Source organism: Dasypus novemcinctus, chromosome 6, assembly GCF_030445035.2.
Source record: "Dasypus novemcinctus isolate mDasNov1 chromosome 6, mDasNov1.1.hap2, whole genome shotgun sequence".
Lineage (NCBI taxonomy): Eukaryota > Metazoa > Chordata > Mammalia > Cingulata > Dasypodidae > Dasypus > Dasypus novemcinctus.
The window spans coordinates 623,113-648,684 of NC_080678.1; the positions used below are offsets into that span (position 1 = coordinate 623,113).

The 25,572-nt window shown below is 41.7% G+C and overlaps 2 pseudogenes; one reads left to right on the plus strand and one right to left on the minus strand.

Moving 5' to 3' along the window:
- LOC131278862 (acyl-coenzyme A synthetase ACSM1, mitochondrial-like) overlaps nucleotides 1-25,572 on the minus strand; it is a 136,903-nt pseudogene that overhangs the window by 68,941 nt on the left and 42,390 nt on the right.
- On the plus strand, nucleotides 24,995-25,087 carry LOC111761422 (U6 spliceosomal RNA; annotated as a pseudogene).

Sequence of the window (25,572 nt, forward strand, 5' to 3'; positions counted from 1 at the left end):
GTGTGTGCTCCTGCTGAAGTGCCTGTGTTTTGTATCTTTGCATGTGAATTTGCTCCTTTGGGAATTCCTGTGTGTTTGTGTGTGCCCACTGTGTGAGTCTGCCCTGCGGGGTGTTTCTGGAGCCCTGAGTGTGTGTACCTGTGTGTGCGTGTGTTTCCCTCAGCGTGTCTCTGTCCTGCTGCATGTGGGTCTGGGTGTGCATCCATGGGTCCCACACCAGTGTGCCCAGGTGTGTCTGGGGTGATTGTGCATCCAGGTGCATCTCTGTCTGACACAGGATAAAGGTTTCCATCGAAGTCTACTCCCCCCACCCCCACCAAGCTGAATTGCCTCTTCTGACACAGAAAAGGCTAATGCCATTGGTTTACTAGGCTTCTAGCCAGCAGCCTTAGCAGACTTGTGGCAGTCAAGCCTGGGTCAGACCTGATCCACCTGCCCAGCTCACCTTCCTGGGGTACTTGTATGGGGCTGTTACTGACTTCATGTGTTGCTGCAGCTCCTTGGTGAGCTGGTTCTGGTCATGGGACAGGAACAGTGGGGTCAGGACAATACATACCTTCACCACCTGCAGGACAGGAGTGGAGCCTCAGGGTGAGGGCCAATAATTTATATACTTATGAAAAAGTAAATGTTATTGAATGATCAGAGCAGCAAGTTGATGTTGAACCATAAAGTGGCCAAGGGAATGTTGGCTTTGGAAAAGAGTAAGACCAGCTTCAAACCCAATTTCCATTCCATGCCTTGCAAAGTTACTGAATCTGTCTTAACCTCAGTTCCTTATCAGTGAAATGGGGACAATAAAATTTCTTCTCTCACAGAGTTTCTGTAAGAGACTCCATGAAATTATGCACGTAAGATGTCTGGTTAGTTTCAACTTAAATTTTATTCCTCTCATGATTATATCACCATCATTCTTACTATTACTGTATATATAGTTTTGTATCTGGGACCTGGTGGATGTTTGATATGTGTTGGTAGCTTATTATTATAAGGGTCTTGTATATAGTAGGTGCTCAATAAATACTTGTTGACTCAATACATGCATTCTCCGCAGTCAGATTGCTTAGATTTCCTTTCTGACCCCTGCACTTATTAGCTGTGTGATTAGAACAACTGCTTAATCTCTTTATTCATCTGTGCCCTTATCTGTAAATAGAGTATATGTTTTTAAAATTGGATTGTTTGCCCGCTAGTTTAAAAGAAAAGGGTAGGAAAAGAGTCGTTATATCATTCGGTTGTGATGAGGGTTAACTGCGTTGACACATAGCAAGCACTCATTAAATATTAGCTGTCATCGTCCTCTTACTCAAAAGCATTTCAGGGCGACAGGTGAGGTCACAGTGCCCCCTCCTGCCCACTCGTGTAAGTGCACACACCCACTTTGCCCTCCCTCTACTCCAGGTCCTAGGCTGGAAGTTTCACCTGCTCTTGGTCAAGGTGGCCTCCCTGTTCTCTTGGTCACCTCCCCCCTAATGGAGTCCGGGCTGCTGATGACGGCTGACTTGGCCACTGCTGGATGCTCCGCCAGGGCGTCCTCCACCTCTGTCGGCCAGAGGCGGAACCTGAAGATCAATTGTTCTTTCCTTCCCGGGAGCTGAGGCAGAGCTAGAGTTGGGGTGACTTGGGCCCCAAATCTTGTACTCTGGGGGTCACATCTTCCAGAGACCCGGGACTTGGCTGTCGTGGGCCTGAGATGGAAGACGTTCTGTGCTAGGAAATACCACGGCTCAATGCTTCCCAGGGCTCCTGCCATCACCATCTCCAATGCTTTGTCCTCTCAAAGTCCTGGTGTTCGGCTCAAGCAGCTTCCACCAGCATGAAATTCCCTGGAAGTCTCAAACTTCATCTAAAATATTTGTGCAAATTCTGCATCCTATTTCCCACTATATCGGCGTTTATTACAGAAACTTTTAAAAATTCAATTTCCAAGAGATATTGTTGCACAGAAATGTCCTTTTAAAAAAAATCCTGGAGTCAGACAACCTCCATTCAAGTCTAGGCTTTGCCCTGTATTCTCTATGAGACTATGCAAAAATTTTTATTGTTCTGTGACTCAGTTTCCTGATCTGCAGAATGGGGGAAATGATAGCATCTATTTTATAATATTGAGGATGGATTAAGTGAGTTAAAGATAGAAAGACTTTATCTAGTAGGTACTCCATAAATGTTAGCTATTACTTTGTTTCTATTGTGACATCTTGCACCCCATTTGAGGAGCACAAGATAAAATAAGCTCCCCAACCACTGGGGACTCAAGAATAACCTCCCTTCCCATATCCACCGCTTAAATTGCCTGATGTCTTATTACGAGTCTGGCTCTCTTTTCAGTCCCTCTGAGTCCTTATTTTGCTTGATTCTTCTGGACACGGGTTGGGGGAGGTGCACAAAAAAGAGGACCCCTTGGTCAGGGCCCCCTTACATGCTTCTCTGCATGGAATTAGGCTGAGGGTCCCCTCATCAGTCCTGGAGGCATGACTTGGCAGGTGATATCCTATCAGACATGTGTGAGTGACACCCACTGGTCCAAGGCTTGCCACACCTACCCAGAGGCATTGATGATGTCATCACTCCTCCCCAGCAACCAGAAGTAGCCCTCTGCATCCATACCTGCTTTGCCCCCGGTTTTGTAAAAGTTCCCACACTCCACTTTGTCTGTCTTTTTGGGGTCACCCTGCAAAGATAAGAGCACCCCTGCTGAAGGGGGTCAGTGTAGAGATGACGAGCCTGGCCCTGGATCTCAGGTCTGGTCTCCACTCCTGCCTCTAGCTCCTTTTGCTACTTGGGCAAGTTTTGTTATCTCTCCAAGCCTATTTACTTCCCAGGTAAGCACTCAATGCAGGTTACTGCTCAAGCAGTAGAAGTTATAAAGATAATTCTCATGATCACTGAAAAATAACTCACTTGTACATGACACACCACTAACATTTTCAAGAGAACAGGAACCCTGCTTATTTTATCCACCGCTCTAAGCTCAGCACACATAGAGTTCTGGCATGTGAGTGCTCTCAGTAAACATTTGCTGAATGAATTTTCTTCTCCAAACACTGTCTTATTTGATTTTCACAGAAATTCTATGAGGCTGGCCTTTTCTTTCTATTAGAGAAGTTGTGAGTTTGCAGAACCATCATGCATAAAATACAGGATTCCCATATACCACCCTACTAGTGACACCTTGCTTTGGCATGATACCTTTGTCACAGTTGATGAAAGCACATTTTAAAAATAACTCTACTATTAAATATAGTCTTCTAAAAAAATGCTCCTAAAAATAAATAGCCTAGGGTTTTACTTAGGGGTTAGGCTGGTATTTTTTAAAAAGTAAAATTTTAAATTTTGAGATAACTGTAGATTTACATGTAGTAATAAGAAACTACAATGAGAGCCCATGTACCTTTTACCCTCTTTCCTCCAATATTAACATGTTGAAAAATATATTTCAACATCACAACATAGTGGCATGGATATAGTCCACCAGTTATTCAGATATGTCCATCTTATTCATGCTCATTTGTATGTGTGTATATTTAGCCCCACAAAACTGTATCACATGCGTATCCTGTTTCCCCCACTATGGCCAAGAATCAGACCAGTTCCAACATCACAAGAATCTCTGGTATTGATCTTTTATAACCACACCCATTATTCCCTTATTCTCTATCCCTTCACCCCCCATCCCCTTCCCTAGCCCCTGGTAATAAGTAATCCTTTCTCCATCTCTATAATTGTGTCATTTCAAGATTATTATATAAATGGAATCATCCAAGATTTGTGATTGGCCACTTTTAGCTCAGCATGATTCTCTGGAGTTTCATCCAGATTGCTACACATACCTAAATGCACATACCATAGTTTGTTTAACCCTTCACCTGTTGAAGGACAGCTGGGTTGTTTCCATTTGGGTGTTATAATGATGAATAAATAGGTATTTTTATAGCCTGCTTTAAAGAAGAGGAAACAGATGTTCAGAGAGACACAAGAGCTTGCTCAAAGTCACCCAGCTGATCAAAGCAAGGGTTGGAATTTGGAGTAAATCTCCCTCCATAGCCTATGCACATGACTATTAAGCTATTTCTTGTCTTCATCCCTTGGGCAAAAGATGACATTGTTTAACAGGTACATGAAAAAACATTTTAACAACATTTAATCACATTCTTTTTTGTATTCTCTTCCAATTCTTCTGATTATATAGAAGAGACTCTGAAAAATGTGCTCATCTCCCTTTGTTTCCCCAGGAAGAGGGTAGGTTTCAGAATAAGAGATTTTGGCAGGAAAAATTTAACTAGAATTTAAGAAAATTGTTTTGTTTGTATCACTCTTATGGTGATACATGGCTTGAAATTTTGTCAAGTGATACTGTTTCCCATGTAGGCTCATCAGGTAAACTTTTCTTTTTTACAAGTGTTTCCAAGTGAAATAGATGATCTAAAGAGAAAGCTAAGGTAAATAGTAATAAGGATGGCTATGGATAGAGGAAAAAAATAGTGGAAGTGGATGTGAATGACTGAAATTTAGGAAACATTACACCAAGTGTCCAGCAATGCACCCCCTGATGTGCCCCTGGAACTGCTATGCAGTTCAGTGGGCTGCTTTTTTATACCATTGGTCCCCTGGAAGGAAATTTCTCAATGCCAAGGATGGCAGGTTGGGCATCAGAGTGGAACCTGGAAGTTGGCCTTAAATATCTGCCTCTTTCTCTCAGAGCCTGGATTTCTTGGAGGCTAAGCCTCAGGGCCCCAGAGAAGCTTCCTGGAGGGAAATGTATCTCATCTCCCTTATAGAGTTGGTCAGACTTGACAAAGGTACTCAAGTGAGTGCTTTAAAAAAATACCATTGCTGTGGACTATCCCAGTTCAATTTCACTAGAATCTCTGAGGATGGACCCAAGCAGCTATGCAGTTTTTTTGCTGTTGTTTTTGTTTTAAGCCCCTCGAATATTGTCACTGTACAGTCAGAGTTGAGCATCACTGGTCCTGTACACATTTCTCTGTATTTTTTTTTTCCCCTTTGATTCAAGCTTAAAGTTGTGCTCCTGAGATTGAAGGCTAGGACCTGCATGTTTGCCTTTGGGCAATAGTGTCACTAGAAGAGCAGTGCTCCCTTGAGGCCATGTTGACAGTGACATCAAGATCAGACATCACTGGGCCCCTGGCCGGGGGGTCACTGTCGTGGACCCTGGGGGAGCAGCGGCAGTCCCCCAGGTGCAATGGCAAGAACCAGGAAGGAAAGAGGGCCCAACAGTGGGCTCCTGATACTAATGGCTATGCTTTTGAGCCTATACACCTGCAATAAGAACAAGGCCTAGAGTAGCACTGTGCCTGGGAGTTTCCTCCTGACAGCCTTCATGTTACTCAAATGTGGCCACTCTCACAGCCAAACTCAGCATGTAGATGCAGTGCATTCCCCCCAGTGTGGGACATGACACCCGGGGATGAGCCTCCCTGGCACCGAGGGATCACTACCACATACCAGCTGAAGATGCAACTAGAAAATGACCTTGAATTAAAGGTTCAACATGGACCAGCAGAATATCCCTGTCTACATATAATAACAGGACTTAAAAATGCTGTTTGACCTAAATTAAGGGGGAAATGGAAAGGAGAAATGAGTTTATATGGCTATGAGTCTGTAAAAAAGAGTCTGGAGGTTGTCAGAAGGATTGCCCTTATGCACACCTGAGCAGAGTCTCAGAGACAGATAAAGTAGATACAACCCCAGGTATTGGTCCTTTTGAGGGCTAAAGAGACCCACAGGTTCTATGGTCATGGCAGATGGGGTTCACTGCCATGTCAGTTGGCCCTTCTTTGGAGCTGGTGTTTCTGCATGATGGAGCTGGACTCAGATGTGATCTCTTTTCACAAGCCTTTTATGCTACTTTACTGGAATTGTGTTTGGTGCTGGGGTGTAAGATATATCTAGGGGATTTGAATCTCTGGACTGACAATATGATAGCCAGGCCCTGACCTCAGCAGACTTCAGCTCCTACACTTTGATTTATTGGACTTACCCCACTCAGCTAACATGGAGTTGAAGAAGGTCAAACACCACACCATGGAGCCTAGAGTGTCTACAACTGAAAGCAGGAGGAGTGCATCCAGTATCCATGTGGAATCTAAGCCCCCACTTGACATAGATGTGCAATGGACACAACCAATCCAATGTCCACAGAGAAAATGTGGAGTGGGTGTGGGAAGTGTAGCCATGGTGGCTGCTGGGTTTGGGGAATGGGAGGAAGAGATGAGATGTGGAGGCGTTTTCGGGACGTGGAGTTGTCCTGGGTGGTGCTTCATGGACAATTACGGGACATTGTAGATCCCCCCAGGGCCCACTGGATGGAACGTGGGAGAGTGTGGGCTATGATGTGGACCATTGACTATGGGGTGCAGTGATGCTCAGAGATGTACTTACCAGGTGCAATGGATGTGTCACGATGATGGGAGAGAGTGTTGCTTTGGGGGGAGTGGGGGGTGGGGGCGGTGGGGTTGAATGGGACCTCATATTTTTTTAATGTAATTTTTAAAAACAAATAATTTAAAAAAAAGAAAAAAAAGAAAAAAATGAAATGCCACTTAAAAAAAAAAAAAAAGAGCAGACATCTTCTCAATAGATGGTACACCAGTAACTATGACTTTGGAGAAAGGGGATGGCTTTAAAGGTGTGATCACCCTTCCATGTTCATTCTTGGAAGCAAAGAATTTCCCCTTTAGGACTACTACAAAACCCAGGAAGGCTAGGGTTTGTTTTGATGACAAGTTTCAGCAGGTTTCTTTAGAGCTTGTCACAGTTTCCTATGATCCCTGGGTTTCTCCCCCCAAAGTGAAGAGTGAGGGCTTTGGGCCCAAAAGGCATGGATTTGACTCCTATGCTGGACCTGCCATTTGTATGATATTGGAAGTCTCACAATGCTTCCATGCAGATGTTTCTTCCTCTGTAAAGTGGGACTAACACTCATGGAGGATCAGTGAGGTTAGTGACTGGTCTACACCCTGTGATTGCTAAGAGAGATGATTTGTACTGGAACCCAATCTACTTGACTTAGAAACAGGAGTTCCTTGGTACCCAAGTCTGGTGGGTCTGAAGCCAGTCTTTCTCCCCATTAGCTGGCTCATAAGCACCAGATGGGTTAGAGCAGGAAGGGATGTGGGGATGCATGGAAAACTTTGGGGGTAGGGACGTGTCCACCAGAACAGCTTCACTGAGTTGGAGAGATGCAGAAGTCATGGGATATTTGCTTTAGTTTGGAGGCATGGCTTGGTCCAGTTAGTGTCCTCTTAAATAGCTAATGTCTGGGAAACTCTAAGTCTGACTGGCCCATAATTGGAGAGAGGAGGGGATCTGTCACATCAGGTTATAATGTTAGACTATTCTGTCTCTCCCTAACCCTGGAGCCACTGACAGGGAAACAATGACTCTGCCATTTGTGTGGCTTGCAGAGTGCCTGCTGCCTCCAAACACATTTCCTCCTACCTTCTATGAAAGTGTCCAGATACCATAAATATTCCAGCCATCCTGTGTTGTGCCAAGGTCTCTATCAGAAAACACTTTAGGATTCCACAAGCTTTACCTCTCAGACTCCAGAGGTCTGAACCAAAGAAAGTAGGAAGGAGAAGCAGAATGGAGTCAATTTTACTTAGAGCTCCTTCACCAGCACATGCACATGTGCTCATGTGAACACACCCACACAAGCCCCGTCCCAGATGTGTGACCCAGCTTCTCACGTGGTGTCCTGTTTCCTCCTGCAAAGGGAGAGAGGATCATAAGTCAAGTCCATGGCTGTGTTTTGCCATCTTGGTGTAGCCTGTGGTCCACTGGTGAAGAAGATGGCCATTAGGTCCATGGTTTTTGATTTAGTACAGGTGTGTTCTGGGGATGCTGATCTGCAAAGGGATTTAAGACAAGAGAAGAGAAATCACATTAGCTGTTTTACATCATCTAGGAAATCAAAGTGTTAGAGATTTGCAATAATTGAGCTGTAGCTCAGTTTCCCCTGAAATGCATTGGGAAAAGGCAAACCCCCTCCCCCTGCCTGAGGGTATGGCACTTACCCACAGGTTAAACAAAGAAATCACATAGAGACAAGTATAAAGGAAGATAGAGATCTTCACCCTCTGCATATCAGAGGGAGATGGAGATCTTTACTACATCTACTTGCATATCAGAGGGAGAGGGAGATGGAAACCTTCACTATTTACAAACACTTTAAATCCCTACAGATCAAAGGAAACATCGACTCCTGCAGCATTCAGGGAAAATTTTTACCTCTAGGGCTTCCTATTGGTCCCTGCACCTTACTCTGCACCCTAACCCCCTCCCCATGAACTAACATTTCCCCATCTATTGATGTACTGCATAAATTCACATCTGCACTTTCCACAAGGGGGCTGAGTCTCTCTTCAGGCCCCCTCTGTTGGGAGAGTTTCTCAATAAATACATTTTCTGCCTGCCGTCAATCAGTTTCAGTGTCCCAGTGAAAGCCATTTTTCTCCAACAAAAAGGAAGAAACATGAAGTTTCCAGTCAAGAAACTTGAAATTTGCACTACTAGAGGCAAAACTGGCTCTTCTGGTCTTCGGCATCATAATGACCTTATAGGTGATTTTGACAAGTTGGTAACCATTTCTTCATTTCAAAAATGGGGAAACACAGGGGTGTTGTTTGATTTAACAAACACTTCCGTGCCTCTTACTGTGTTCCAGTCAATGCACTGAGGTGGATCCTACGCTTATGGTTCAGATTTTGCAGATGAAAAAGCAGAGGCTCACAGAGGTTTGAAAACTTGCCTAAAAACACAGCTAGCAATTGGCAGAGCCAGGATTCAAACCCAGGCAGTCTGACCCACACTATATGCATTTAACCACACTGCTAAGCTTGTTTGATACACTAATTTTACAGGAATTTAATGGTAATCTTGGCAATGGTGTTATAGATCAGTGATATTCACCAGACTCAGACTTTTAATAAAGTTCCAATTGAGAGCTTTATTAGCTGCATGGCGACTGCTTCATCCTACGCAGAGGAGAGAGCAATCCTGAGTCTAAGGGAAGAGGTGTTTTTATAGCCTTTCAGGAGGGGGGGTTTACTAGTAAGCGAGCAAGCAAGCAGGCACAGAAGTGGAACACTGCAGTTAGCTGAAGGTAGCGTATCTATTCTTTACTTTTTTAAAAGCCCTTTTTTGTAAGCAGCCCCATGTTATTTATTGGTACTCTTCTTGGGAGCAGCCCTAAGCCCTAAGTTATTTATTTATCTGAAAGCACTTGCAATTCCTATTTCCTAATGTAGTTCTATTCCTATTTTCCTAATGTGGCCTTACCCTTACAATGGAAGATGGGCAAAGAGTGAGGGAGAGAAAAAGTGGATAATATATATCTTATATATTTCTTATTATATATTATATAAGACATGCATATATACATCATTCCATATGATATGTTTCTGTCCTGGTGTGAGCTTGAGATGGAGGGCAGTCTGCCTTGATTTTTAGGAGCTTCTCCTAGACTAAGACTCATACAGGCTATGGTGGGGGCTGTTCATCTCTTTATAGATAACCAGAGCTGTGTGTCAGATGGTAAGAGCTGTCTTGTCTTCAACAAGACCACTTGGGATGGTTCTAAATGTAAGCTACTTTATATGGTGTTCAACCAAAGAAATTACAAGCAATCCCAATGCTGTGTCTATTGGTCTTCCGGAGAAAGTATACCATGTGTACTCTGGGAGATTTAAGACATTTTTCAAGAACATTCTTGATTTTAACTGTTTTCATTTCATCTCTGACTTTAGACTCTAGCATAAGATGTGACTTTGCTAAAACATTTGCTTTTGGGATTGACGCAAAGAGTTTTAAAAACAGGTGTTACTTCAAGGAAACAAGCCCCACTGGGTGGAATGTGGGAGAGTGTGGCCTATGATGTGGGCCACTGACCATGAGGTGCAGCGGTGCTCAGAGATGTATTCACCAAATGCAATGAATGTCTCATGATGATGGAGGAGATTGTTGTTATGGGGAGAGGAGTGGGGTGAGGGGGTGGAGGGTATATGGGGACCTCATACTTTTTTAATGTAATATTAAAAAAATAAAGCCAAAAAAATGAAAAAAAAACAAGCCCATTATGATTTACATGTGTAATGTGAAAACTGCTGGAACATTTACATAATTCGAGTTTTGGAGGTGGAAAGGGCCTTTTCTTTCTCTAATATTTCCCTAACTTTGTCCCTATGCCCAAAGGCAGAGAAGAATAAATATTTGCCACTCTGCCCCTGGAGGTTTCAAGATGCACCAAAGCTGCCTGCAAGCTGTGGCCTCAGTTTTTCTTGAAGTCTCAAGTTTCATCTTAAAAATTCATTTGAATCTTTCACTCAACTTCTTTTTTTTTTTAATATTTATTTATTATTATTTTTTTAATTACATTAAAAAAATATATGAGGTCCCATTCAACCCCACCGCCCCCGCCCCCCACTCCCCCCACAGCAACACTCTCTCCCATCATCGTGATACATCCATTGCACCTGGTAAGTTCATCTCTGAGCATCACTGCACCCCATAGTCAATGGTCCACATCATAGCCCAGACTCTCTCACGTTCCATCCAGTGGGCCCTGGGGGGATCTACAATGTCCCGTAATTGTCCATGAAGCACCACCCAGGACAACTCCACGTCCCGAAAACGCCTCCACATCTCATCTCTTCCTCCCATTCCCCAAACCCAGCAGCCACCATGGCTACACTTCCCACACCCACTCCACATTTTCTCTGTGGACATTGGATTGGTTGTGTCCATTGCACATCTATGTCAAGTGGGGGCTTAGATTCCACATGGATACTGGATGCACTCCTCCTGCTTTCAGTTGTAGACACTCTAGGCTCCATGGTGTGGTGTTTGACCTTCTTCAACTCCATGTTAGCTGAGTGGGGTAAGTCCAATAAATCAAAGTGTAGGAGCTGAAGTCTGCTGAGGTCAGGGCCTGGCTATCATATTGTCAGTCCAGAGATTCAAATCCCCTAGATATATCTTACACCCCAGCACCAAACACAATTCCAGTAAAGTAGCATAAAAGGCTTGTGAAAAGAGATCACATCTGAGTCCAGCTCCATCATGCAGAAACACCAGCTCCAAAGAAGGGCCAACTGACATGGCAGTGAACCCCATCTGCCATGACCATAGAACCTGTGGGTCTCTTTAGCCCTCAAAAGGACCAATACCTGGGGTTGTATCTACTTTATCTGTCTCTGAGACTCTGCTCAGGTGTGCATAAGGGCAATCCTTCTGACAACCTCCAGACTCTTTTTTACAGACTCATAGCCATATAAACTCATTTCTCCTTTCCATTTCCCCCTTACATTAGGTCAAACTGCTTCCCGAAGTCATGTTATTATATGTAGACAGGTATATTCTGCTGTTCCGCATTGAATCTTTAATTCAAGGTCATTTTCTAGTTGCTTCTTCAGCTGGTATGTGGTAGTGATCCCTTGGTGCCAGGGAGGCTCATCCCCGGGTGTCGTGTCCCACGCTGGGGGGAATGCATCACATCTACACGCTGAGTTTGGCTGTGAGAGTGGCCACATTTGAGTAACATGAAAGCTGTCAGGAGGAAACCCCCAGGCACAATGCTACTCTAGGCCTTGTTCTTATTGCAGGTGCAAAGGCTCAAAAGTATAGCCATTAGTATCAAGAGCCCACTGTTGGGCCCTCCTTCCTTCCTGGTTCTTGCCGTTGCACCTGGAGGATTGCCGCTGCTCTCCCAGGGCCCACAATAGTGACCCCCCGGCCAGGAGCCCAGTACCCCCCCCCAGCTGTTGTTTTTAATTGTTTCCACTATGAGTATATATAGACATTACCATATACCCTGGGCATATGCCCTGTATAACTCCCTGTCAACCATATATATCCTGTCAATAATATCCCATATCAGTATTCCTCCACTGCCATTGTTGAACCATTCTGTGATCCAAAACTTCCCGTAAAGTGAATCCCAACATAATGTCAGCTTCAGAAGAGTCTTAGATCACCAAAATTCATATATACAATATACAGTATTTCCCCAGATCCACCATAAAACCTTTTGCCTTCCACAGCAATAATCTTTTAACTTATTCATATCATATTTCCTGAAACTGATGTACAGATTCCGAAACTATAGTTTTCAAACAAGGTAACATTTTTGCTTACTATGTGGTCCATACTTTAGGTTGTACAGTTTTCTAAATTTTTTAGTTATCCTATGTTTTGTCTTATGGTTTTCATTATTAGTCTGTCGTCCCCTATATGTTTTTGGTGTAATATTAGCTGTTTTATATTCATCCTCGTGTACTCTCATATAACTCCTCTTTTGCCCCCTTATTTACCTTTGTTCCATCCATTGCACGTCCATTTTCCCCTCCCCTTAGGGCCCACAAAGCCTGCCAATCTAATGCCCTGGGAGCCGTCCTTTCTCACGAGGGATACAGTTCTCTCTATTCGACGGCATTAGTCTTCCCCAGGATATGGGTCCACCCCACCCAATGGTAGAACCCACCTTGGCAAAATGAGCCTTCAGCTATTCCCTCCGGAGTCCGTCCCACATCAGACCATACCCCCTGAGCGTCCTAACCAGGTAACCCTCCTACTTATACTTTGATACGTTTTACTCAACATTTAGTTCTCAACGAACTTCTGGCACTCTCCCATGTTTGTATGTTGCCCCTCCCTCCCACCTATTTCTTGGACCATATTACCCCTCTTCACATCCCCAGCCCCACTCAAACCCAGAAAACCCCACCCGAAGGTAACCCCTTGCCCCCATTTTGTCCCTTCTTTGTGCTCATACTTACCCCCAGCTCATCACAGATTCCACCCCTACAGACATTAACTCACATCCTTCCTCCACCCCCCGATTTCCAGTAAGCCACTTTTCCAGACTCTAGCTCTCTGAGGCAGTTAACTTATTTCATATCATTGAGGTCATATAGTATTTGTCCTTCAATGCCTGGGTTGCTTCACTCAACATAAGATTCTCAAGGTTCATCCATGTTATCACGTGCGATTGTAGTGTATTGGTTCTTACAGCTGAGTAGTATTCCATTGTGTGTATATACCACATTTTATTGATCCACTCATCTGTTGATGGACTTTTGGATTGATTCCAACTTTTGGCGATGGTGAACAATGCTGCTATGAACATTGGTGTACATATATCGGTTTGTGTCCTTGTTTTCAGATCTGATGGGTATATACCCAGCAGTGGAATTGCTGGGTCATATGGCAAATCTATGGATAATTTTTTGAGAAACTGCCAAACTGTCCTCTAGAATGGTTGGATCCTTCTGCATTCCCACCAGCAATGGATGAGTGTTCCCCTTTCTTCACATCCTCTCCAGCATTTGTATTCTACTGTTTTTTTCATGGCTGCCAATCTTATGGGAGTAAGATGGTATCTCATTGTAGTTTTGATTTGCATTTCCCTGATAGCTAGGGATTTGGAGCATTTTTTCATGTGCTTTTTAGCCATTTGTATTTCTTCTTTGGAGAAGTGTCTGTTTAAATCTTTTTCCCATTTTTTAAATGGGTTGTTTATCTTTTTGTTTTCGAGATATATGAGTTCTTTATATATGCAAGTTATAAGTCTCTTATCAGATATATGGTTGCCAAATATTTTCTCCCATTGTGTGGGTTCCCTTTTTACTTTCTTGACAAACTCCTTTGAGGTGCAGAAGGCTTTAATTTTGAGGTAGTCCCATTTATCTATTTGTTCTTTTGCTGCTCGTGCTTTTGGTGTGATATTCATGAAGCCATTTCCTATTACAAGGTCCTGTAGATGTTTCCCTACACTGCTTTCTAAGGTCTTTATGGTCTTGGCTCTTATATTTAGGTCTTTGATCCATCTTGAGTTGATCTTTGTATAAGGTGTGAGATGGTAATCCTCTTTCATTCTTCTACATATGGCTATCCAGTTCTCCAGGCACCATTTGTTGAATAGGCCATTCTCTCCCAGTTGAGAGGGTTTGGTGGCTTTATCGAATATTATACGGCTATATACATGAGGTTCTATATCTGAACTTTCAATTCGATTCCATTGGTCTGTGTGTCTCTCGTTATGCCAGTACCATGCTGTTTTCACTACTGTAGCTTTGTAGTATGTTTTGAAGTCAGGAAGTGTGATTCCTCCTATTTCGTTTTTCTTTTTCAATATGTCTTTGGCTATTCGGGGCCTCTTTTTATTCCAAATAAATTCCATAGTTAGTTTTTCTAGTTGCTTAAAGAAGGCTGTGTTGATTTTTATTGGGATTGCATTGAATGTGTAGATCAGTTTTGGTAGGATAGACATCTTAATAATATTCAGTCTTCCTATCCATGAACAGGGAATATTCTTCCATTTATTTAGGTCTTCTTTGATTTCCTTGAACAATCTTGTATAGTTCTCGATGTATAAGTTTTTTACCTCTTTAGTTAAGTTTATTCCTAAGTATTTGATTTTTTTATTTACTATTGTGAATGGTATTTGTTTCTTGATTTCCTCCTGATCTTGCTTATTATTGGTGTATAGAAATGCTACTGCTTTTTGCTCATTGATCTTATAACCTGCGACTTTGCTAAGCTCATTTATGAGTTCTAGGAGCTTTGTTGTAGATCTCTCAGGGTTTTCTATATATAGGATCATGTCATCTGCAAATAATGAAATTTTGACTTCTTCCCTTCCAATTTGAATGCCTTTTATATCTGGTTCTTGCCTCAGTGCTCGAGCAAGTACTTCCAAGACAATGTTAAATAGGAGTGGAGACAATGGGCATCCTTGTCTTGTTCCTGATTTTAGAGGGAAGGATTTCAGGATTTTGCCATTGTAAACAATGTTGGCTTTAGGTTTTTCATATATACTCTTTATCATGTTCAAGAAGTTTCCTTGTATTCCGATCTTTTGGAGTGTTTTTATCAGGAAGGGGTGCTGTATTTTGTCAAATGCCTTTTCTGCATCTATAGATATAATCATGTGGTTTTCTTCTCTCAATCTGTTTATATGGTGTATTACATTGATTGATTTTCTTATGTTGAACCATCCTTGCATACCTGGAATAAATCCCACTTGGTCATGGTGTATAATTCGTTTAATGTGTTGTTGAATACGATTAGCAAGTATTTTGTTAAGTATTTTTGCATCTAGGTTCATTAGAGAAATTGGTCTGTAATTTTCCTTTCTTGTGGTGTCTTTGTTTGGCTTTGGTACTAGGGTAATGTTGGCATCATAGAAGGAATTAGGCAGTGTTCCTTCTGTTTCGATTTTTTGGAATAATTTCAACAGGATTGGTGTTAGTTCTTTCCGGAACGTTTTGTAGAATTCACCTGTGAAGCCGTCTGGCCCTGGGCTCTTCTTAGTTGGGAGATTTTTAATGACTGATTCTATCTCTTTGCTTGTGATTGGTTTGTTAAGATCATCAATTTCTTCTTTCGTCAGTATGGGCTGCTTATGTATTTCTAGGAATTTGTCCATTTCCTCTAAATTGTCATTTTTGTTGGAATATAGTTTTTCAAAGTATCCTCTTATGATAGTCTTTATTTCTGTGGGGTCAGTGGTAATATCACCTTTCTCATTTCTTATTTTGTGTATTTGCATCTTTTCTCTTTTTTTCTTTGTTAGTCTCGCTAAAGGTTTGTCAATTTTGTTGATCTTCTCAAAAAACCAGCTCTTGGTCTTGTTTATTTTTTCAAGTGCTTTCTTATTTTCTATTTCATTTAGTTCTGCTCTTATCTTTGTTATTTCCTTCCTTCTTCTTCCTGTTGGGTTACTTTGTTGTTGTTTTTCTAATTCCTTCAAATGTGCAGTTAATTCTTCAATTTCTGCTCTTTCTTCTTTTTTGATACATGAATTTATGGCTATAAATTTCCCTCTCAGTACCACTTTTGCTGCATCCCATAAATTTTGGTATGTTGTGTTATCATTATCATTTGTTTCAAGGTAGTCATTGATTTCTTTTGAGATTTCCTCTTTGACCCACTGTTTTTCTAAGAGTGTGCTGTTTAATTTCCAAATTGTCGTGTGAAGTCTGGGTCTCTGTCCCTTGCAAATTTCCAGCTTGACTCCACTGTGGTCAGAGATATTGTTTTGTATGATTTCGATCTTTCTGAATTCATTAAGCCTTTCTTTATGGCCTAGCATATGGTCAATCTTGGAGAATGTTCCATGTGCGCTTGAGAAAAATGTATATCCTGCTGTGTTTGGGTGTAATGATCTATATATGTCTATTAGATCCAGCTCTTCTAATATACTGTTCAAATGTTTTGTTTCTTTAGTGATTCTCTTTTGAGATGTTCTGTCCAGAGTTGATAGTGGTGTATTAAAATCCCCCACTATAATTGTAGATGCATCTATTCTTTCACTTAGTTTTTCCAGCGTTTGCCTCACATATTTAGAGGCACCCTTGTTAGGAGCATAAATATTTATGATTGTTCGATCTTCTTGACAGATTGTCCCTTTCACTAAAATATAGTATCCTTCTTTGTCTCTCACAATTGTTTCGCATTTAAAGTCTATTTTGTCTGATATTAATATAGCTACTCCTGCCTTTTTTTGGTTGTTGTTTGCTTGTATGATTGTTTTCCAGCCATTCACTTTCAACCTCCATGAGTCTCTGGGTCTAAGATGTGTCTCTTGTAGGCAGCATATAGATGGGTCGTATTTCCTTATCCAGTGTCCCAGTCTGAATCTTTTGATAGGTGAGTTTAATCCGTTGACATTCAGTGTTATTACGTTTAGAGAGTTATTTATGGTAGCCATATTTTGGTTGGATTTGTGTTTGTTATATTTTGTTTGTATTATTTTATTTTCCCCTTCTATTTTTGTCTTTCTTGTTGCTTTTACACTCTCCTCCATCTCTGACTGTCCTGTTTTTTCCTTTCTTCCTGCAGAATTCCCTTAAGAATTTCTTGAAGGGGAGGTTTCTTGTTGATATACTCTTTGAGTTTCTGTTTATCTGTGAATATTTTGAACTCTCCATCATTTTTGAATGCTAGTTTAGCTGGATAGAGTATTCTTGGTTGGAAATTTTTTTCCTTTAGTACCTTGACTATATCATACCACTGCCTTCTTGCCTCCATCGTTTCAGATGAGAAATCAGCACTTAATTTATGGAGTTTCCCTTGTATGTGATGGTTTTCTTTTCTCTTGCTGCTTTTAGAATTTTTTCTTTGTCTTGAGCATTGGATAATTTGACAAGTATATGTCTTGGGGTGGGCCTGTTGGGGTTTATGACAAGTGGAGTGCGCTGTGCTTCTTGGATATGTACATCTGTCTCTTTCAGTAGATTTGGGAAGTTTTCATTCATTATTTCCTGCAACACTCCTTCTGACCCCTTTCCCTTCTCTTCTCCTTCTGGAATGCCTATAATACGTATGTTTGAGCGTTTTGCGTTATCATTCAGGTCCCTAAGTCCTATCTGGATTTTTTCTACCTTTTTATTGACCACTTCTACTATCTGTTTGATTTCCAATGCACTGTCTTCCACATCACTAATTCTCTGCTCTGCCTCTTCTAGTCTGCTGATATTTGCTACAAGTGTATTTTTGATTTCTTGAATTGTGGTGTTCATTTCCATCATATCTGTTATTTTTTTGCGCATGTCTGCAATTTCCCCTCCAAGTGTTGTCTTCACGCTGTTAACCTCTTTCATTACTTCATCAAATTTGTCGGTGATAAATGTTCTGAGATCTTTCATTGCTTGTGCGAAGTCCTGTCCCACTTCCTGATTTTCAGTTTGTTGATTGGATTCAGCCATGTTTTTCTGATTACTGGTTTGGTTTGTAGATTTTTGTTGCTGTCTTGTCAACATTTTTTCTTGACGGGTTTAATCAGTTCCTTAGCTTCTTTGTCTAGTCTTGGAGATTAATTAGCTGTTGTTTTTGCGTAAGTGTTATATCTTTTCTTTGTCACTTTGTTCTTCTTATTCCAATTTCTTATTGCTAGTTAAGCTCACTTTAAAGGAAAGTATTAGTGCTGGGGAAAGTCAATTGTGTAAGGAAGGAAAAAGTGTGAAGTAGTATTGGTGATATATGTTTACAAAGCAACAATATGAGTTCTGGGAGGATGGAGGTTAGATCATGTAAATTGTGTAGAGTTATAGTAGTAGGAAAGTATCTATAATGAGGTAGATGACTGAATATGGGAGGAATGTGGTACGTACTAAGAGGCTATTGTTTTTGTGAGAGAGGGAAAGAGAAAAGAAAGGTAATAGTTTCAGGGACGAATACCAGATGGAAAACTAAACAAAGGTATTAGAAATTAAGAGTTAGACACTTTGTGGATCAAAGAGAGGGAGATGCAATATAGGAGAGATAGCAGATGGTGGAGGATATCAAGTTGTAGGGGAAAGGGGATAGTGTAGACAGGCTAAATCTATTCACAGAGAAATGAGGCAGTGGAGGGTGAGGAAACCCAGCAAATGTGAGGTATTTCCTGTAGGACCTATTGTATTGTTAAGGTAAAATAGTATAAGAAGAATATTGGGGACAAGAAAGAGAGGATTGAAAAAAAAAAAAAAGAACAAGAAGAAGAACAACAACAACAACAAATAAAAAAAAAAAAACCCAAAGAACAGACACCCCGCCGCCAAGCTCAGCTGGGCTCAGCTGGGCTCCGGTCCCCCGCCCGCCGCCCGCCGCGGCTCGGCTGGGCTCGGCCGGGCTCGGCTTTCCCGCCCGCCGCCCGGCGCGGCGCAGCGCAGCTCGGCTCTCCCGCCCGCCTCCCGCCGTGGCGTGGCTCGTATCCCCCGCCCGCTGCCCACCTCGGCCCAGCTAGGCTACCCTGGCCGCCGCCCGCCGGGGCTCTGTGCGGTGCTAGCTGCCTCGGCTCCGCCTACCCAAGGAGGGAGTCCTCCACACGTAGCTGGGATCTCCGTGTATATTTCACAGATGGATCCTCTCTGTTACCTTCCCTCCAAATCGATGTCCAGACACCTCCGGACCAGGAAAAATCCCGAAACAGCTGGTCCCAAAGAGTCTCCGACGCCTCCCAGCCGATTCCCCTCAGGAGCTAGTAACCGGGAAGTTCACTCAGCCGCCATCTTGCCTCCCCCTCCCGCATTTCCCCTGGTGCTTAAAAAACTCCGGCGACGTCTCCACCTCCTCACTGTGCCCTGGGCCCGGTTAAATCCCCGTCCCGCCAAGGTCTGGCAGCGTCCCTCAGCCACAGGGGCCGCCCCGCCTGGAGCTGCGTGAGACACCCTCTCCCTCCTCCTCCCCTGTCCCCACTCAACTTCTTAATATATTTATTTTCTTCTATAAAATTAATGTTTAGAGTATCCACCTACAAAAAGATGTAACATAACAACCTTAGCACAGCCCAGGAGTGTGTACATTTTAATAAGAGGAACATAGAAGTTCAACTTCTTATTTTACAGATAAAGCAACTGAGACCAAGAGAGGGGAAGGAACTAGCCAAGGGCCACACAGCAAGTCAGTGACAGCTGGGAAGAGATAATTTTTGACCTCCAGCCTGATGACCATCTCACCACTCACCTCTGGCTTCCCAGCCATTGAAATCAGATGGCTTTCATCCACCATTCTGCAGAGAGCACAATCAACAGGCCAGAAATTCACTTAATCAGTGATGGAAAATTCTGCCCCCCTTTATGCCTGTGGTCAGATACCAGGAGCTTGACTTTTAGAGCAGGACATTCAGAAGCCACAGAGTCCACCTCTGGGGCCAGGGTGTCTATAGGTCAGAACACCTTTGGCCTTAGATGCTAGGAGTTGGTAGAGAATGTCCCTGGCCCTCATCTGGGTGGTCCCTAGCATGAAGATGATCCCTGAGGATGAGAAAGGAATTGTTCATTTCCTGGTTATCTTCCATAGCTTTGGGTTTGAACCCTGGAGTGACTGCACAGAAATCTTGTAAGTGCTTGCACTGCAAAATGTTCTTTATGAACCAACAGCACCAGCATCACCTAGGAGCTTGTTAGAAATGCGGAATCCCAGACCTCATTCCAAACCTGCTGAAGTGAAATCTTCATTTGAACCAGATCCCTAAATGATTCTGATGCACCTTAAAGTTGGAAAGCTCTGTCATAACCTTTTCTACTAGAGATGTATCCCAACAGAAGACAGACAGGTGGCTCCTACTTTACACAACCTTCAGCAGGCCTGAGAATATAGCTATGAGTAGGGCAGTACACCCCACATCAGGACTAGCTGCCTCTCTGCCCTTGGAATTCCTCTTCTCACTTTCCTCTCTTCAGTCCCTTGGTGCCATCTTGAATCTCCTCTCCTCTCTTCATTCCTCATTAGGAGTTAAGTAGTAACCACATTAACGTTTGAACTTTCCCTCTATTTCTACTGCCAACAATTAGATTAGATCTTCAGATGCCCCATTGGACTCTAGCCTCTCAACTTGATGCCCTGTCCTGAATTTTCCTGCCATCCCACCTTCTGTATTATTGTCTGGTTGATTTCTATGAAGAACTGATTTTTTTCCCTCCACACTTCTTCCCTGCATTAACACATGTGTCCTCTCTCCAGGAAAACACAAAACTCCCCATTCCAATATTCAGTCACTGCCCACTCTCCATCTTTCTCTCCCACAATTCCCACTTTTTATTTCAAAAGGGCAATCCTTCATAGATGTTCTCCCTGACTCTAGGCCTTTCTATGTGCTGGGACTGTGGTTGGAATGCTTTCCTTTGTTACTGTTCCTTCTAAATTCTCATTATCCCAAAGGGCTCAACTCAAGTCTTGGTTAGCCCATGGGCTGTCTCTTAGTTCTACAGAAGACATGGTTCTTTCCCCCATCCTCCCTCTTCCTTTGCTACTAATTTTTTATTTGGCATGATCTTGCCAAATTAATAAACTATTTTAAGTGTGAGAGAATATGAGTGTGAGAGAGACAGAGATAAAGAGATAGAGAATATGAGCAACAGAGAGCTTGAGTTGTGAGCATGCAAGACGGAATGGTAGAATGAGAGAAGTTATTCAAAAAAGAATCCATGAGTCCCATACTGATTCTAAATTCAGTAGACAATAGACAGGCAGATGAGACAGGTTAATAGATACTTAAAAAGTAGAAAGCAAGCTCTTCTTTAAAGAAGAATTCTAAGTAGTTAATATGGAGAGGATGATAGAGATAGAAAAATCACTGTTTAAAACCACCATTATAGTGTTCAATTCAGTCAGGAATCTTCAGTGGATATTAAAACTATTGGGTGAAAGACAGTTGTGGAATACGGTATGGACAGTTTCATAAACATTACACTCAGATTAGTTATTACTTGCAATGGGCAAAAGGAGGCTTTACAAAGGAGAAGTATGGCCAATACTACCTTATTCAAGTGATCAAATGAGATCACTGATGATGAAACAGACTAACTTCCTACACCCCATGATGTGATGCACTGAGAAAGTAGGACAATACACTTGCAGTGCTCTAGCATTGTAACCCAAATGTAATCATAAGGAAAGTCTCATAAATATAAACATAGGATCATTGTACAACTGCTTTGGACTCTTCAAAAATGTCACTGCCATGCAAAAAAGACTAGGGGTCTGTTCTAGATTAAAGGAAACTGAAGAGAATGACAACTAAATGCAGTGCATGATAGTTGACTGGATTTTGGATTTAAAGAAAAAATATAGCAAATATAGATGCCATTAATAGGACAGTTGAGGAATTCTGACATAGATGAATATATTATTATCATGTTAGTCTTTTTGTATGATAATTGTATTGCCATTATTTGAAGGAAATAGCTTTGCTCTTAGCAGATGCATGCTGCAGAGTTTATGGGTAAAGTGACACAATGCAACTGATTATCAAATGATCCTATCAAAGAGAGGGAGAAAGAGAGGAGAGGAAGAGAAAAACATACACACACAGACAGAGACAGAGAGAATGGCCACAAATCTGGCAAAAATGCTAACAATTGATGAATCTTTTAAGAACTGAAAACATCTAAGAATGTGCAAAAGAAAGAATGTAAAAGAGAGAAAGAGAATGCATAAGACTGAGAGTTGATGAGCATGAGAATTTGAGGGAGAAAGAGTGAGATAATGAGAGGGAGTGTGAGAAAGACTGAGAAGAAAAAAGAAAGAGGGAAGATAAGGTATGTTCTTTGCCAAATGACTGTTAATTCTCGGAGGGCAAGGAGGCTTGCTCTGTAGTGCCAGCATCAGGAGCTGAGGCCAGATCCTTGGAGCAGGGTACAGTGTCCCAGGACCAATGGGCTCGAGGTCAGCTCTGAATTCCATTGGGGTCCCCTTGAATCACTGACCTGTTTGGATGCAGCCCACAGTCACCAGCTACCACACAGACACTCAGAGAAGACGCAAGACCAGACCATCCCCAGGTTGCAGGCCACAGGTCTGTGAGATGTTGGCTACAAGGCAGGTTAGATCTGTCATCTCACCAAAGCTCCACTTCACTTCATTCCCTTCATTATTCACCCACCACAGAGCTGGATTGGGAACTCTCCTGCCCTCCTGGTCAATGGCATACACAACGTTTTAGCTCCTACTTCAAGAGAAAAAGGCACAGATTTGGTCAATCCACTGCCACGGTCACATTTCAGTGTGAACCAAGCTCAAGGGCTGAGATTCCAATTATAGAGCCAAGAAAAGTGGGAAGCAGGGTATAATCCATTCAACTATTTCTGAACTTGTGTAGCAACCAACCCTTTCCCCCACAATCCCACCAAGCCCCATATGACCATGAACTGCCTTCAAGTCATCTGTTGAAGGTTTAAAACATCATTCTCCCATATGTCAGTCTTTGTCCCATAGGAACAGTGGGTCCCTCTCTGTGCCTCAATTTTCTCAATTATGAAGTGGGGACAATACTGCTATTTACAGGTAGTAAAGTTTTAAGGGTTTTAATTAAATGAATAAAGTGCTTAGAATTATGCCTGACACATAGTAGGTGCTCAACAATTATTATTATTATGGCAACAAAATAAAATAAAAGAGTGTAACTTAATTTCTCAATTATAAGGGAATATTTAAAAGTTTTACTTCTGTATGATGAACTATGATAACATCAATAAATATTTTCAGAATATTTTTTGCTCGCAATATAATATTAAGTTAGAAAGAAAAAGTAAAACTATATATACAATGTAATCCAAATATATGTTATAATGGTCATTCACTCATTAGATATTTATTAAGTCCTCATTATTTGTTAGGCTCTGTTCCTTGCCAAAAAGGATACAAGACTGAATAAGATAAACTTACACACACACACACATATATATATATATATGGTTTAAAAATCATGATTCATTTTCTTTTCTTGTTTAATTAACTTTTTTTCCTGACATTTTCTATAATGACCATGTTTTAAAAATATTTCATATTTTTATTCTCAGAGCAAAGGATATTCAGAGTAATAATTTAGGCAACCAAAAGCTTTTCAAGTGAGAAGGGGATTTGGCTCAACTTGTAGAGCATCCACCTACCACATGGGAGGTCCAGGGTTCAAACCCCAGGCCTCCTGACCCATGTGGTGAGCTGGCCCACACACAGTGCTGATGCATGCAATGACTGCCATGCCATGCATGGTGCCCCCCACATAGGGGAGCCCCATGCACAAGGAGTGCTCCCCATAAGTAGAGCCACCCTGCACAAAAAAAGGGCAGCCTGCCCAGGAGTGGTGACACACACATGAAGAGGTGATGCAGCAAGATGACACAACAAAAAGAGAGAACACAGATTCCCAGTGCCACTCACAAGAATGTGAGTGGACACAGAAGAATAAACAATGAAGGGACACAGAGAGCAGATGGGGGGAGGAGATAGAAATTTTTAAAAAAGCTTTTGAAGTAAAGAGAGAAAATCCTTTAAATGCTTCATCTCATTTTTCACTCCCTGGAGGTCAACACTAGTAACTGGTGTATATTCTTCTAGATACTTTTTCCACCTATCTGCAAACATGCTTCTCTTGTCTTTACCTGAGGTGATTTAAACAAAGAAGTCTATCTTATCTGATGTAAGAGAAGATGAGATTAATATATAAGTACTTTATAAATAGATATAAGAAAAATCTATTAGGAAAAGGCCCTGCAAAATATAAAAGAATATTAATAAGTATAAAGGAACAGTTATGCACTGCTTTTATATGGAGAACAAGGTATGTAGTACTCTTGTAATCCCAGGTACTGGTGCTCCTGAGGGCTACTGAGACACTCAGGTTCTATGATCATGGCAGTTGGCTCTGGAGTTCAGTGCCTTGTCAGTGGTCCCTACTGAGAATTTGTGTTCCTGAATGTGATGGAGTTGGACTCAGATGTGAACTTTCTATACATTCCTCTTTTATCACTTTTACAGAACCTGTAGTGAGAACTGGGGTTGGCATATACCCAGGAGACTTGAATCTCTGGACTGACCATGTGCCTCCTGGGCCCTGAGCCTCAGCAGACTTGCAACTCCTACTCTCTGGTTTGTTCGACTTGCACAGTTTGGCTAACAGGGAGGTGAAGATGGTCAACTACCACACCAGGGAACCAAAACTACCTACAACTCCAAGCAGGAGAATAACATCCATCAACCATATGGGATCTAAGGCCCTTCTCAATATAGAGGTAGAGCAGACATTGCCAACCCAGGGTCCTCGGTATGGAGGAATAAAATATGGATTAGAGTGAACTTACTGGGATTCTACTATGGTACTATTGTGACTAGTAGTGGAAGAAACCATAGCATTGATCTGGAGAAAGTGGCAATGGTAGTTGCTGATTGCAGGGAGAGGGAAGTAGAGATGAGATGTAGGAACATTTTCAGGACTTGGATTTGTCCTAAATGATACTGCAGGGACAGATGTTAGACATTATATATCCTAAAATAACCCACTGAATATACTGGGGGAGAGTATAAACTACAATGTAAACTATAATCCATGTGGTGCAGTAGTACTTCAAAATATATTCACCAAATGCAAATGAATGTGCCACAATGATCAAAGAGGTTGTTGGTGTGGGAGGAGTGGGGGTGTGGGGGTGGGGTATGTGGGAACCTCTTATATTTTTAATGTAACATTTTTAGTGATTTATGTATCTTTTAAAAAAGACAATTTAATTTTTAAAAATTGGAATGAATCAGAGAAGATTGGCATGGCCCCTGTGAAAGGATGACATGCAGATTTAACAGTTTAGATGAAAAGGACAAGTTGCTCTAAAAATCTTAGTAACATTTTAGCTATTGAAGAAATTGAGTATATTGTTCAAAACCTTCCTACCATGAAAACCCTAGGACCACATGGCTTTACCAGTGAACAATCATAAAATGAAACAACAGAAATCTTACACTAATTCTTCCAGAATATATAAAAAATGGAAACATTTCCCAAATTTTTATCACTATTATAATCTTGAGTCCTCCAAGGCATTATCACAAAAAAGTAAAGTTACCAACCAGTCTCTTCCACGTATATTGTTATATAAAAGTATAATAAAATATTATCAAATAATTATAGTCATATATTAAAAGGATGAAACATTTTAAAATGGGGTATAGTCTAGATATTTAAGGATAGTTTAACATTTGATAAACAATCTATGCAATTTACTAGACTAATGGAAAAAGGGAGAAAAATCACATGGCCATCTCAATGGATGAAGAAAAAGCATTTGACAAAAT